Genomic DNA, 15,348 nt, shown 5'->3' with positions numbered 1-15,348 from the left:
ACTTGGACACAATTGTAGGGCATACATTTAAAGCCCTGTGTCTATCAAGGCCCTCATTTGTATGTAGCACAAGGTCTAGATTCCTTTTTTTAAATCCACTCTAGCATGATTTACCAGGAAGCCCATCTTTGAAGGGGTTACGCCTCCCGTGATAGATTTGAGCTACTATGGATTTAAGTTGTATAAGCTCTAACCCATGTCCCAATTGGGCCATCTCCTTACACCATTCAACCACCTTGGCATCCTCCTCTTTAGTCATAACTGTAATAGGTCCTCTACACTTTGTATTGGTCAACCCATTTATCCAATAATGTATGTTAGAGGCAGCACTACCATGTTTTCTAGCAGAGGCATGGGTTGAATGTACCTTAAACTCAATGCCATAAATTGCAGCTAGCATGTCTTGCTTTGTCCAGCCTCCGATGGCACTAATTTTCTTTGTTGAACTTGTACCTTGAACTTTGGTTGAAGGCGACTCTGTGGTTGATGGTGGGATAACATGATCTGCCACCATAGTGTCCTTTTCAACGCCATTACCAGGTGCATTGGAAGCATTCACATCACTCGCCCTATCCTCATCTGATGAACTAGATCATAGTTGGGTCCCCCTCACCCCTCGCCTCCTCTTGTTCCTTGTACGATCTACAATAGAAACTCTTGGCATGGCTGCAACAACCTGCAGAGTTACCACAAAATTCTGATTTAAAAGAACTGTATTAGAAAACAAGGCAAATCATTGTCCTTTGCAATCAATGAGAAACACCATTTAGTTCTTTATCTATATATTGTAACTAAATACATCTCAGATCTGAAACTCATCATTGGAAGGGTTTTAACTTCTTTTTTGATTGTTAGATGATTTTTATGAGTTATTAGGAAGAGATATTCCTTTTTAATTTTGTAATAGGTTTGACATAACACAGTTTCTTCAACCCAACTATTTTTTCGTCCTCAAATGATTCTTCTTGGCATTCATTTTATTTCTAGTTGGGAAACATATGGGTTATGAGGAAGAGCTATTCCTTTTTCTTTTTGTAATAGCTTTGACATAACACAATTTGTTAAACCCAACTGGCTTTATATGTCCTCAAATCATGGTTCCCGTCATTCATTTTGTTCTCGACATTCATTTTATTCTTAGTTTCTAAAAGTAGGAGTTATCAGGAAGAGATATTCCTCTTTGTTTTTGTAACAACTTTGACATAACACAGTTTCTTGAACACAACTAACTTTTTCTGTCCTCAAGTCATTGTTCTTGGCACTCATTTTGTTCTTGCCATTGATTTTATTCCTACTAAGAGTTATCATGTTTCTATTTAAGGGTTCTTAGTTGTAGTCTCTTTATGTAGTTATTCCCTTTCAAATTCTTAGTTCCAGTTATTTTATTCTTGCAAGTCAAAGCCTAAGTCAAATACACATAAGAGATTTCTTTTCTTCTTGTTCTTGTTCCTACTCTATCTGAATTATTATAACTAAACTATCACAACTATTATAGTTTGGGTTTTCCACACCTAATGGCACACTCTATGCCTTCAATGTCGCTCCCGTTGTGGTGTAATTCAACCTCAAATAATATTTGGTTTGTTTATATTATGCCTTATCTTTGGTTCCTAGAATCTATTGGCTCAATAGTTGTTAGATGTGTTGTCATGGTTGGCTTGCTTGATACTTATTTTGATTTTAGATTCACCTAAGGCACATATCATTTCATTTTTGTCCTTCTCCACTCATTGTTATACTATTGGAGGCATCTGATATCACCGATCATTAATATAGGTAATAATTTATCGTTGTTTTTAACTGCTTAAGGGTAAAAGCTCACATTGATTTTTATGTCTGCCAATCAACTTTGATTCCTTACAGACTTATTGGTTTGTTGGCAGCATACAACACCAAGGGAACCCCCTTAAGACTAGAAAATTACCAGTCCAAATAAAGAGGCATAGTCATGATAAGGCTAGATGGCCTATAATTATTAGGCACGTCCACTGATGCAGATTTGCATGATAGCACTCTGAAAACTTCACTTTAAGTTTATGTAGGACCTTGACAGACCTTAACAGAGATAATATAGCATGTTATCACAACTATTAAAGTTTTGGTTTTCCACACCTAATGGTGCTCTATATGCCTTCAATGTTTCCCCCACTGTGTTGTAATTGAACCTCAAATAATATTTGGTTTGGTTCTATTATGCCTTATCTCTAGTTCCTAGAATATGTTGCCTCAATATTTGTTAGATGTGTTGCAATGTTTGGTTTGCTTGATACTTATTTTGATTTCAAATTCACCTCATGCACATACCTTTCCAAATTTTTCATTCTTCTCTCATTGTTATACTATTGGAGGCATCTGATCTCAATGATCATTAATATAGGTAAGAAATTATCCTTGCTATTGGCTCTTTAGGGGAAACAAGTCACATTGAGCTTTCTATGTGCCATTCAAATTTTATTGTTTATAGATTTATGGGCTTGTTGGTAGCATACAAGACCTAGGGGACCCCCTTGAGACTAGAAAATTTCGAGTCCAAACAGAGAGGCGTAGTCACGGTAAGGCTAGATGGCCTATAATTATTAGGCAGGTCAACTGATGCAAATTCACATGATAACACTCTGAAATCTTCACTTTAATTTTATACAGGACATTGAAATACCTTAACGGAGATAATATAGCATGTTCTTACAACTATTATAGTTTGGGTTTTCCACACCTAATGGTGCACTATATCCTTCAATGTTGCCTCCACTATGGTGTAAATAAACCTCAAATAATATTTGGTTTGGTTCTATTATGCCTTATCTCCAGTTCTTATAATCTATTGGCTCAATAGTTGTTAGATGTGTTGCGATGTTTGGTTTGCTTGATACTTATTTTGATTTTAGATTCACCTAAGGAACATATCTTTTCAGGTTTTTCATTCTTCACTCATCGTTACATTGTTGGAGGCATCTGATCTCAATAATCGTTAATATAGGTAATAAATTATCCTTGTTGTTACCTACTTAGGGAAACAACTCACACTAAGTTTTATGTGTGCCAATCGACTTTGATTCTTTACAGATTTATGGGTTTGTTGGTAGTGTACAACACCTAGGGGACCCCCTTGAGACTGGAAAATTACCAGTCCAAATGGAGAGGCGTAGTTGTTGTAAGGCGAGATGGCCTATAATTATTTGGAAGGTCCACTGATGCAGATTTTCATGATAGCACTCTGAAACCTTCACTTTAAGTTTATGTAGGACCTTGAGAGACCTTAATGGAGAAAATTTAGCATGTTCTCACAACTATTACAGTCTGGGTTTTCCACACCTAATGGTGCACTATATGCCTTCAATGTTGCCCCCACTATGGTGTAATTCAACCACAAATAATATCTGGTTTGGTTCTATTCTGCCTTATATTTGGTTCTTAGAATCCACTGTCTCAATAGTTGTTAGATGTGTTGCGATGTTTGGTTTTCTTTATACTTATTTTGATTTTAGATTCACCTAAGGCACATATTTTTCACTTTTGTCCTTCATGACTCGTTGTTATATTGTTGGAGGCATTTGATATCAACGATCATTAATATAGGTAATAATGGATCCTTGTTGTTGACTGATTAGGGGAAACAACTCACAATGAGTTTTCTATGTGCCAATCAATTTTGATTCTTTATAGACTTATTGGTTTGTTAGCATTATACAACACCTAGGGGACCCCCTTAAGACTAGAAAATTACAAAGCCAAATATAAAGGCATATTCCTGGTAATGGTAGATGGCCTATAATTATTAGGTAGGTCCACTAATGCAGATTTGCATGATAGCACTCTGAACCTTCACTTTAAGTTTATGCAGTACCTTGACACCCCTTAATGGAGATAATATAGGATGTTCTACCAACTATTACAGTTTTGGTTTTCCACACATAGTGGTGCACTATATGCCTTAAATGTTTCCCCCTTATATGCAAAAGGTCAGCATGGTCCATAATCAATTGAAAAGAAGTGTGATCTATCAGTTTCTGGTCCAAAATATCCAACTTATCCAGTTTCAGTTCTTCTCTAATTGTTATAGGTAGTCCTCTAATTCCTTGTAGTTCTTCTCCTGCGATCTTATAGTTAACTCGTCTTAATTTGATATTCTAATAATTAAAAGAGAATTTCTAAACTAGTGGTTCTATTATTCATTTATAAATTATTCTTTAACCGCATAGTGAATCTACTGACATCAAAATTACACGGGTTAGATTTGAGGTTACAGTGGCATTGAAATTGGTTTCTAAATCATTGGGTCTGTTATTCATATAGAAATGCTTCTCGATCTTGTGATCTATTTAGCAAGTGATATTGGCTATAATGGCTTTAATTTACCCTTGTTTCTCAACAAAAATAACATTATTAAACAAAAATGGTAACATTATTCAACAAAAACATACTTGTATGTCTAGAGCAACTAATGATTATAATGAATGTAAAACTGTGCCCACACTCTATTTGTATGTCTCTAGCAACTGATGAATAGAATGAACGTAATAGTGTGTACAAACTCTGTTTGTATGTCTCCAAAAACTTATGAATAGAATGAATGTAACAGTGTCTGAACACTCTGATTGTATGTCTCTAATAACTAATGAGTTGAATGAATGTTTGAAATGAAAATTAGTAAGAGTTGATGTTTTATAGTTTTTTGATATAGAATTTAATTGGAAGGGAAGATTGGCATGGATTGTGATCTCTCAAATTCAAATGTGTGGTCTTGGTTGATTTGTACAATATCAAATGGGTGATAACCTTCACGATTGATCGTTGTGCTTTCCTGTTTTTAATTCATGAATTGAAAAAGCTGGTGTGTTTAACACTTGAATTTAAAGAGTCAGTGTTATTTATTGCATCCTTTGAACTAATTCCTGAATTGAATGTTGTCATTTATTGTCTTCAATAGGTTGAATGGTTAAACACACGGTACATATGACTAACACACATTTCATCTATTCTTGTGGAGATATTATTGAGCAATGGGATGTGTTTCTCCAGTGGAAATTCGTGGGTGATTGTTTGACATGTGTACTTGTGAATAGAATTCGATGGAATGTTTTGTAGTGAATTTTGACTTATTTGTTAATTCACAGCTGGAGGAACTTGGGACATTACGTCTTCTGAACCTGTAATGTTAAGGTCTGGTATTTGACACTTGTTGGCCAAATCAATATGTGGGCCCATTTTGGACTAAATTATATAACTTGTATAACTTAATATAAACTATTTATGTACATTTTTTTATGGTTTATGATTATTTTTTAATAAATATGTGAGATCAATACTATAATATTGATTAATATAAAATTGATCAATATAAAAGCTCTCCCCTTTGGATATGAAGCTAAACTAAACTCAATTTATATTTTGGATATATCTCGTTGAATGCAAGATATGGACATCTTTCTATGAATAATATATTAACTCGATGCATCCTTCTATGAATAAAATATTAACCCAATGCAACATTGAAGATTGATTCTTGATTGACAACATCGACAATCGTGCCCAAAAGGTGTTCTGTTGTATTCATTCAAGGGTTAAGGCAGCATAGAGTGACGATAATTGATTAGCATCATGGAATCTCCTACCCGAAAGATCCTCCAACGAATCTGTTTGCCAATCAAAGCTGCCATCTATTTTTATTGTGATGGATATATGACACCATTCACATGAAATTCTGTTTTGACACCAAATGAATGATATGAATTGTGTTAGATAAGAGCATACATAATGCACAGTGGATTTATACTCAGAGACGTAGATGGAAAAAGCAAAGAATAATTCACAGAGACATACAAATGGAAAAACAACAAGATTACTCAGTCAAAAATAGTGGAATAGATAAAACAATCACTGGAGAATAGAAATCACTTTTCATTACATAACAGGCTTGGGCCTTGGCTTGCTTTCCTTGGCTAGAGAAATTACAAATTTATGGAGGCAGAAGAAGGATCTAGAATCTTGTATGTGATTCAGATGGAGATTTGGAATGATCTGGAAACTAATGGCGGTGTTAAGATCTAGAAAGATCTAGAAACTAATGGCGGTGTGGAGATCTCGAAAGATCTAGAAACTAATGGTGTAGAAGGATCTAGAATCCTGCATGAATTTGGCTTCACACTTAAAATTTTCCCACTTGAAGCCAAATGTGAATCAAGTCACACCGAGTCCTACCATGCCTCTATCTAACTCATATTTATTTTGTGGTAGAATCTTAGTGAGCATATCAGCAGGGTTCCTATCTCTATAGATCTTTTCCAAGGATAACTTTTCTTCCTCCAACACATGCCGGATCCGATGGTACCTTAAGTCAATGTGCTTGGTTTTTGAATGAAATGTTGGGTTTTTCGCCAAGTGAATAGCACTCTGACTATCACAATATAACACATACTTGTCTTGCTTTATTCTTATCTCTCCTAGGAATCACTGCATGCACGACATCTCTTTACAAGGTTCTATTGCAGCTATGTACTCTGCTTCTGTTGTAGAGAGGGCTACTATTCCTTGTAGCCTTGACACCCAAGATACTGCTGCACTTGTAAATGTATACAAATAACCTGTAGTGGATTTTCTGGTATCCATATCTCTAGCCATATCCACATCTGTAAATCCTTCAAGCACAGTCTCATCATGACCAAAACATAAACAATAATGACTAGTACCCTTGAGATACCTCAAAATCCATTTTACTGCTTGCCAATGTTGTTTGCCTGGATTGGAAAGGAACTCACTCATTACTCCCATTGAATATGCAATGTCTGTTCATGTGCATACCATGGCATACATCAAACTGCCAACTATTGAAGCATAAGGAATCTTGCTCATCTCTTCTTTCTCCTTGTCATCACTAGGACATAATTCAATACTCAGCTTGAAGTGGGCTACAAGCGGTCTGCCAACTGGCTTGGTATCCTTCATATTAAACCTGTCAAGCACCTTCTTGATATATTTTTATTGTAACAGCCACAACCTTTTGTTTTTCCTATCATGCATAATCCGCATGCCAAATATATATTGTGTTGGTCCCAAATCCTTCACTGCAAATTTTGTAACCAAATATTTCTTCAATCTATTGATCTTATTCTTATCATGCCCAACAATTAACATGTCATCCACATATAACAATAATATGATATACATTCCTTGATCATACCTCTTGATATAGACACAATGATCAGCTTCCAACCCTTGTAAACCATGTTCCAACATGAATGAATCAAATTTCTTGTACCATTGTCAAGGTGCCTATTTCAACCCATAGAGACTCTTCTTCAACCTACAAACAAGGCCTTCTTTTCCTTTTTCTATGAAGCCTTTTGGCTACTCCATATAAATTTCTTCCTCCAATTCACCATGAAGGAATGTAGCTTTTGCATCTAACTGTTCACATTCTAGGTCTAAAGCAGCAACTAGACCAAGAATGAATCTAATGGATGACATTTTAACAATAGGTGAGAAAATTTCAGTGAAGTCAATACCTTCTTTTTGCGCAAAATCTTTCACCACTAGCCTTGCTTTATACCTCTCCTTCTTTTTGTCACCTTCATGCTTAATCCTGTAAACCCATTTGTTTTGTAGAGCCTTTCTACCTTTTGGGAAGTTTACCAACTCCCAAGTTTTATTTTCCAGCAAAGAGTTCATTTCTTCTTCCATTTCTTTCTTCCTTTCTTCATTGTGCTCAACTTTACAAGCTTCTTGAAAACAATTAGGTTCACCTTCATCAGTCAACAAAATATAGTTTGAAGGAGGATATCTTTGTGAAGGCTTATGAGGCCTAGAAGATCTACGAACCAACTGAGGTGGTGCATTATTAGGTTGAATCTCCTGTAAAAGTTCTTGCAAAATTCCTTCTTCTTGTTGTTCATCATTTTCTCCTTGTTCTTCTTCATGCTCTTGAATTTGCTGTTCATTTTCTTGTATTGGTGGTATGCCTTCCTGCTGCTCTTCAAACCTGTCAATAACCTTCTTGAACTCCAACTCACCTACAGTCCTTTTGAACATTTCTGACTCATTAAATATAACATCCCTCCTTCTAATAATTTTATGTTTAACTGGATCCCATAGACGATAACCAAAATCTTAATCCACATATCCCAAAAAAATGCATTTCATAGATTTATCATCTCGCTTAGTTCTATTTTCTTTGGAAATATGTACGAATGCTTCACATCGAAAGATTTTCACGTGAGAATAATTCAAATTCTTACTAGTCCAAACTTCTTCAGGGATACCGCCATCCAAGGCTATAGTTGGAGATCTATTTATGAGGTAGCAAGTGGTCCTGACTACTTCAGCCCAAAAATTCTTCTCCAAACCGGAATTGGACAACATACTTCTCACCTTTTCCATAATGGTGCGATTCATCCTTTCTACGACACCATTCTGTTGAGGAGTATTAGGCACAGTCTTCTAATGCTTTATGCCAAACCTGTTACAATATTTCCTTAAATGCATTTGAGCAATATTCTCCACCATTATCTGTTCTTAAACACTTCAGCAATTTGTTAGTCTCTCTTTCAACAGCAACATGGAATTTTGGAAATATTCCAAACACTTCACTTTTATTTCTGATAGGATATGCCCAAACCTTCCTAGATGCATAATCTATAAATGTTACAAAATATGATGATCATCCTAATGATTTGATGTTAAAAAGCCCAAACACATCTGAGTGTACCAATTCTAACACATTTTTCTTTCTGTCATGGCCACCTCTAAGCAATGAAACCCTTATTTGTCTACCATATATAAAATGCTCACAAGGATCAATATTGTAGGATTTCAAACCTGGAAATAAATTTTTACCAACAAGGATTTTTAAGCCCTTCTCGCTCATGTGACCCAAATTCTTATGGCACAGATCTGCTGAATTTACTTCTTTTGCAACAACAGCCAAATCTGATTTTCCTATCGGTGTCTTCAATGTGTATAATGTTCTTGTCTTGTGTCCTTTGGCCACTACCAATGCACCTTTGCGGATTTTCCAACCTCCTTTTCCAAAGCTCGTCAAATAACCTTCATCATCCAGTCATCCCATAGAGATTAAACTCATGCACATTTCTGGTACATGCCTGACCTGTTTCAACAATATATCTTGTCCGTCTTTCATCTTGATCTGGATATCTCTCACTCCAAAAATACTACAAAAATGATTATTCCCCAAATTCCCTCTACCATAATCACCAGGATTATATGAAACAATACTATCTTTGCATGGGGTTAGATGGTGAGATGCCCTAGAGTCAAGGATCAAATCAAAGCTACTTCTAGATGTATATACACATGCATCCTCTACTGAAACAATAAAGAACACATCACCATCTGTGGCTACAGCAGTAATCTCACCTTCATTTTTGCTAGATGACTTGTGATTTATACTAGACGACCTTTGATCCTTTTGTCCTTTCTTCCAGAATCGGAATTCTTTCTTCATGTGTTTGGGTTTGCCACAATGAAAGCACATGATTCTGCCTCTCCTTGATTTTGATTGGCCTCTTGATCTTGATCACCCTTGCCAACCTCGATCCATTCTCCTACCACAATCAACTAGAGCTAGAGCCTCTACACCCTAGTTTTCTACAATTGACTTGCATCGCAGCTCCTCACTAATTAAACTGCTGCTAACATCATCAAACTTGAGGGTCCCTATAGTTGCTGAAGTGCTCATAGCTACAATTAAATTTTCCCAACTATCTGGCATAGAATACATTAGCAATATGGCTCTAATTTCATCATCTAAAATGATTTTATTAGAGGCAAGTTGATGAGTAATAATATTAAATGCATTCAAGTGCTCAGCAACTGAAGCACCCTCCTTCATTTTGAGATTATAAAGCTTCTTCATCAAAAACACTTTCTTTGATGTCGTGTTCTTCTCATATAGATCAAGGAGCTTCTTCCATAATCCTTGTCGTCTTTTCTCCAGACACATTGAAATAAACTTTCTTTGCTAAATATTGACAGATTGTTGCAATCGCCTTTCTATGTAGCTTATTCCACTCCTCATTTGTCATCGATGAGGGTTTCTTTGTTGTGCCCTCAATCGGAAAATACTGATCCTTTAAAATCAGTATATCCTCCATCTGTGATTTCCATAGGGAAAAATTAACCCCTCTCAACTTCTCCATATTTTTAACTGTTGTCTCCACTTTCAATCAAATTCATGCCCCAAAACATAAAAAAAACCACTTAAAAATAAAGCTTTAATTATTACTCTTTAAAATTTAGTAATAATGACCTTCCTCATTTTAAAATCTTGCTCCTTTTTAAAATATACTTTTCAAAATTCCAACATATAATTATATATGTTTCATAATAAATATAAAAACATATATAATGTTTTAACCTTTTCACATTTCATACATACATATGTTGGTTTGAGAAAAAAACTTGATGTGAAAAAAAAACTTGCGAACACCACGTTTCAACTCCAAACTCCACGGATCTCCATGTTTCAAACTCCAGCAACATGTCTCAACATAGATCTATGACCTTGTTTTTCTTACAGCAACTATCTTTTAGTTCCAGCGTTCCTCGTCTATTTCCTGGACAGATCCTTCAACACCGCCATAGGTAACATCCAACGTTTTAACGAACGCTGCCAATGGCAGCTTTCACAGTGAATATTCGACCCTAGCTCTGATACCAGTTGTTAGATCAGAGCATACATAACACAAAGCCGATTTATACTCAGAGACCTAGATGGCAAAAGCAGAGAATAATTCAGAGAGAGAGACAAATAGAAAAACAATAAGATTACTCAGTCAGAAACAACGGAATATATAAAATAATCACTAGAGAACATAAATCACTTTGCATTACATAACAGGCTTGGCCCTTGGCTTGCTTTCCTTGGCCAGAGAAATTACAAATTTATGGAGGCAGAAGTAGGATCTAGAATCCTGTATATGATTCAAATGGAGATCTGGAATGATCTAGAAACTAATGGCCGTGTTAAGATCTAGAAAGATCTAGAAAATAGTGTGGAGATCTAGAACGATCTAGAAACTAATGGTCGTGTAGAAGGATCTAGAATCCTGCCTGAATTTGGCTTCACACTTAACAAATTGCTTGTGTTATCATAATGAATCACATGAAACGTATTGTACCAAATGAGTCACATAGAATTGTCTGTTATGCTCCAGTCATGGCAGTTATGTGATGCAGATGATTCCATTTTCATGATAACTTAAATGCCCGAGGATCATTTACATGAAACTCAGAAAGGCATTCTAGAGCATTCGCTCGAGGATCTGCAAGTAGTCTTCCATATGATATCTCAAATGATCACTTTGAAGGCTCTAAATACCGAATTAAGCTCTTCAGGGTTTGGGCTCTGCAAGTCCTGGAATTCTGTGTTTGCGATAATTCTAGCAGGCACAATAATATGTGAGAAGGTTTTTTATTGTTCTATTTTTATGGGCAGGATTGAAATGGGCAGAATAGGAAAGAGTATGATTGTTGTTCAAAACCAGTGGTTTAGGGTATGAATTGGGAGCAAGAATTGGAAAGAGTATGATTGTTGTCCAAAACCAGTGGTTTAGGGTATGAATTGGGAGCAAGATCATCCTGAAGTTGTTCGTACAGTAACCAGGCATGTGTAGCACTGCACTTGTATTTGGTTTTCCTCTACCACTCGTTGGAATGCAAGTTCGCAACGTCCATAACGTCCATAGTTCTTGTCTCAGAGTTGTTAAATAACATAAAGCTATTATTCCAGCGGACTTCTCGCAACTCGCTTTTCATAACCTCCATTTGGATGCTTTGTTGCAGTCATGTATGTATAGTTTATCAAGGTATACGAATCGGGATTCTACTCTTCCAATACAGCACTTTGTCAAGAACTAGGCTCACAGGTCCTCGTTTTTCATGAAATCCATTTCCATGCTTCGTTGCAGGTTTTTATATAGTTTCTGGCGGTCTACAAATCTGGACTATTCTCTTCCAATACAACACATTATGAAGAATGTACCGTTCTGTCAACCAAATGTCAGCACATAACTTTGTAAATGTTAGGTTATTTGCATTTTCATTTATAGTGTATTTTGCATAATAATACTTGGTGATTTGTTTTACTCAATGGCAAATTTTACATATAACTTCTTGAGACTCTTTCATAAGACTTTTTAGATGGAGATATTTCTTTGGTACCTAACTTACTTAAAACTTCTTTAACAACGTTTTTTAGATGGAGGTATTTCTGTGGTACTTTCGATCCCGTAAACGAAGTAGAAAATAAAATTGAATTTTGACGTCCATCAATTGGAGTGAGATAAGCTTATTTGGGTTTGTTCTAGTGTATTTAACTTCGTAAAAATATGATATTTATTGAGTAGAGTCATTAGCCACTTTGTAGTTTAGTAGGGAAAATATATTATACTCTATATTAAATCTAAATAATATAAATATTTTGATTTTGTTAAAAATAAAACAAAATAAAAAAATTCTATAATTTTAATGTTATGTTAAACCTTTTAATTGAGATTTACAAACTCCAAATTTTAATAAATAGCATTACATATGTGGTTTGTATGCTGTCACCTGTAATTTCGGTGGAAGGCGAGAGGTTATTTGAATAGTATTCACAAGAGTGTAATTCTTATTTTAATTTCTTTGGTTGGTAAATATACCAAATATTTCAGTCAACATTAAATTTATAATTTGAGTGTGAGTTCGAATGTTTAAATAGGTTGTTTCAATAAAAATTAAAGTTATATTGATTTAATAAAATAATAATATTGGCAAAAAAAAATATTTTAAAATTTTTGAATTTGTATAAAAAATATTAAGATAATTAATTTATATAAATTTAATATTTTAAATTTAATTTTTTAACAAGCTTTTATTTAGATTTTAATTAAAATTTATTATAAAATATATTTAAAAAAAAACATAAAATATTGAAATTATATTATAAAACTTTAATTTATTGGAAAAATTCTTATAATAATTTAAGTATCTATCAACACAAATATATTGCCAATGAGTAATTGAAATATACCAATAAACTAATATAAACCATATTTATAAACCAGATATTCTATTGGTAAAAACTAAGAGTTACAATTTAACTACAAACTATAACACCAATTGTTTACCTAAACATTCAGGAAGCCAAATAATTAAATATGCATAATAATTTTCCAAAATATATTAAGTAAACTCAACACATCAAAAAAATAAATCATTTTATATAAAAATTTTAATCTTTTAAGATAACTATAAAATTATCAAAAAAATTTCCAAAAATATATTTAATTATAGTTTCATGTTTAAAATTTTTCTCCTCTCATTTCTTGTTTAAAGAATACATTTGATTACAATTTCTTGTTCTAATTAAACATGTCAAAGTAAAATATTGAATTACCAATACATTTAGCTTCAGACCTTGATGTTCAAATTCACAGCTGTAAGCTTTGAAATATACAAATTAAGCTTACAGAAATAATATAATCTAGAATCTAGCATAGAGGCTGTATAGACATGATACCGTGTTAAAGTTAATGATAGGGAAGAATTTGCCGCACCATCAAGCATATAAAGACAACATATAAGGCATACCTTTCTCTTATTTCATTGTTTGCCATACATTTACACAAATATCACATCCCTTATACACAAATATAATTGCGCTTCTAACAAAATACAAAACCTACACACAAAATATAATTGAACTATAATTACGTTTCCAACAAAAATATAAAATATATACTCACAAATATAACATCGCTCACCTTTGACAAATGTACAACATTAAAGTAAAGAATCAAGAATGAATGAAAACCTTAACGCAGTGAGGGTGGCAGGGATTTTAATTAACAACCGCAGTGGCCACATACATCGATTTACCAAGGAAGGTTGGCTTCTCATCGCCGCCATAATCACAGTCACTCACATATCGTCCTGTTCATCAGAAAGTTTTGAGACATCCTCCGTACTCTCGTTCACCATTTCTTCAATGCATGGACTCCTTTAAGTAAGGCCATACGAAACCTCCATTCCCATAATTTGTTGCCTCATGTGCTAAGATCTTTTCTCATTGGTGTTGGTATTCTTCCAGCAAGGACTGCACCCATTTTTAGTTATAGCAAGGGTTAGAAATCTATAAGTTTCACAGAACATGTGTTTGGGGAGATATCCCATAAAATTGGAACTATATAGAAAAAATTAACATAGTCCTTGCGCAAGGATGACCTACACAAATTGAGAGTTAAAAAAAAAAAAAAAAATCAAAGAACACGCATAAGCATAAAATGTGAGAAATTGGATGAATGGTCTTACACATACCTCCAATCTATCCCCAGTGTGGACAATTTGGCTGCTCCCTCCCCTCCACTGTAAGAGTAAGCACTGGTTGGGATAATTAGGAATAGTCGTTTAATTGCATTTCCAGGTTTTCACCCTCCACGAGGCATTCCCATCGTTTCACTCTCAGCTCGCAGTGAAAATCGATTGAACAGGAGACTATTCATTTGAATCTGAAACTCAAATTGAAACATCTAATGCAAAGCCATCACTGAGAGGAAATTGAAACATCTAATGCAAAGCCATCACTGAGAGGAATGTGTAGGCAGAGAAAACAAAGAGTCGAAGCGTAGGGAAAGTGTATATATGTTCTGAGTGCACCAAGGAGTGGATTTAATATTTTTTATCATATTTTGAAAGTTTAATACCATAAGCGTATTTGGTATTTAAATGTTTTGAAACTGGAAAAATAATTAGAGCACTTTTAATTTCATTTATGGGATTTGTTATAAGATGAACAATATTTTAGTATTATTAATTCTAAGGTATTTATAATTTTTTATTTTATAAAAGTCAAAATTCTTGCTCTTTAATTTCAATATATACTAAGCTTATTGGCATAATTAGCACAACCACAACCACATTTAAGTAAAAATAATTACCTTCATAGATCTTAATTCTGAATGTATGAATTGTAGACAAAGATCCAATCTCTTAAAATGAAAACATTTTTTTAAGTATAAAATTAGAGAAAAAAATTACTTATTTAATATTAAGAAAAAGTATGCTTAAATTTCAATAATTCTCATTTCTCCTAATTAGTCCTTCTATTGGAGTTGGGCACTTTAATCATTTTCTTAATTAATCTTTTTTATCGTATGGCCTCAATTGAAAGATGACAGTATATATTCTTGTGGTTGCCACTATATCAATTAATAAAATTCACACGAGTAACTTACTTGCATGTCTAAATCACATGTTTAAAGCATACTTAAATTATTTTTCTACAAAGAATGATTATAAATTTATGGTACCTCTTGTCAATAACCACGTATGTTCATTAGTGAGAAATGTATTTAA

The 15,348-nt window shown here is 34.1% G+C and overlaps 1 non-coding gene across 1 annotated transcript; it reads left to right on the top strand.

The window, feature by feature from the left end:
• Positions 1 to 14,143: 14,143 nt before the first annotated feature.
• LOC149176724 (U6 spliceosomal RNA) lies at positions 14,144 to 14,248 on the top strand. The gene has a single exon (XR_016258984.1). It is a non-coding gene; the product is annotated as a U6 spliceosomal RNA (small nuclear RNA).
• Positions 14,249 to 15,348: the final 1,100 nt, after the last annotated feature.

This window comes from Pinus tabuliformis, chromosome 4_1 (assembly GCF_031772625.1).
Source record: "Pinus tabuliformis cultivar Carrire ecotype Pingquan chromosome 4_1, CPIR1, whole genome shotgun sequence".
Lineage (NCBI taxonomy): Eukaryota > Viridiplantae > Streptophyta > Pinopsida > Pinales > Pinaceae > Pinus > Pinus tabuliformis.
Note: the sequence above shows the minus strand (reverse complement) of the source record. Positions and strands in the feature narration are given on the sequence as shown.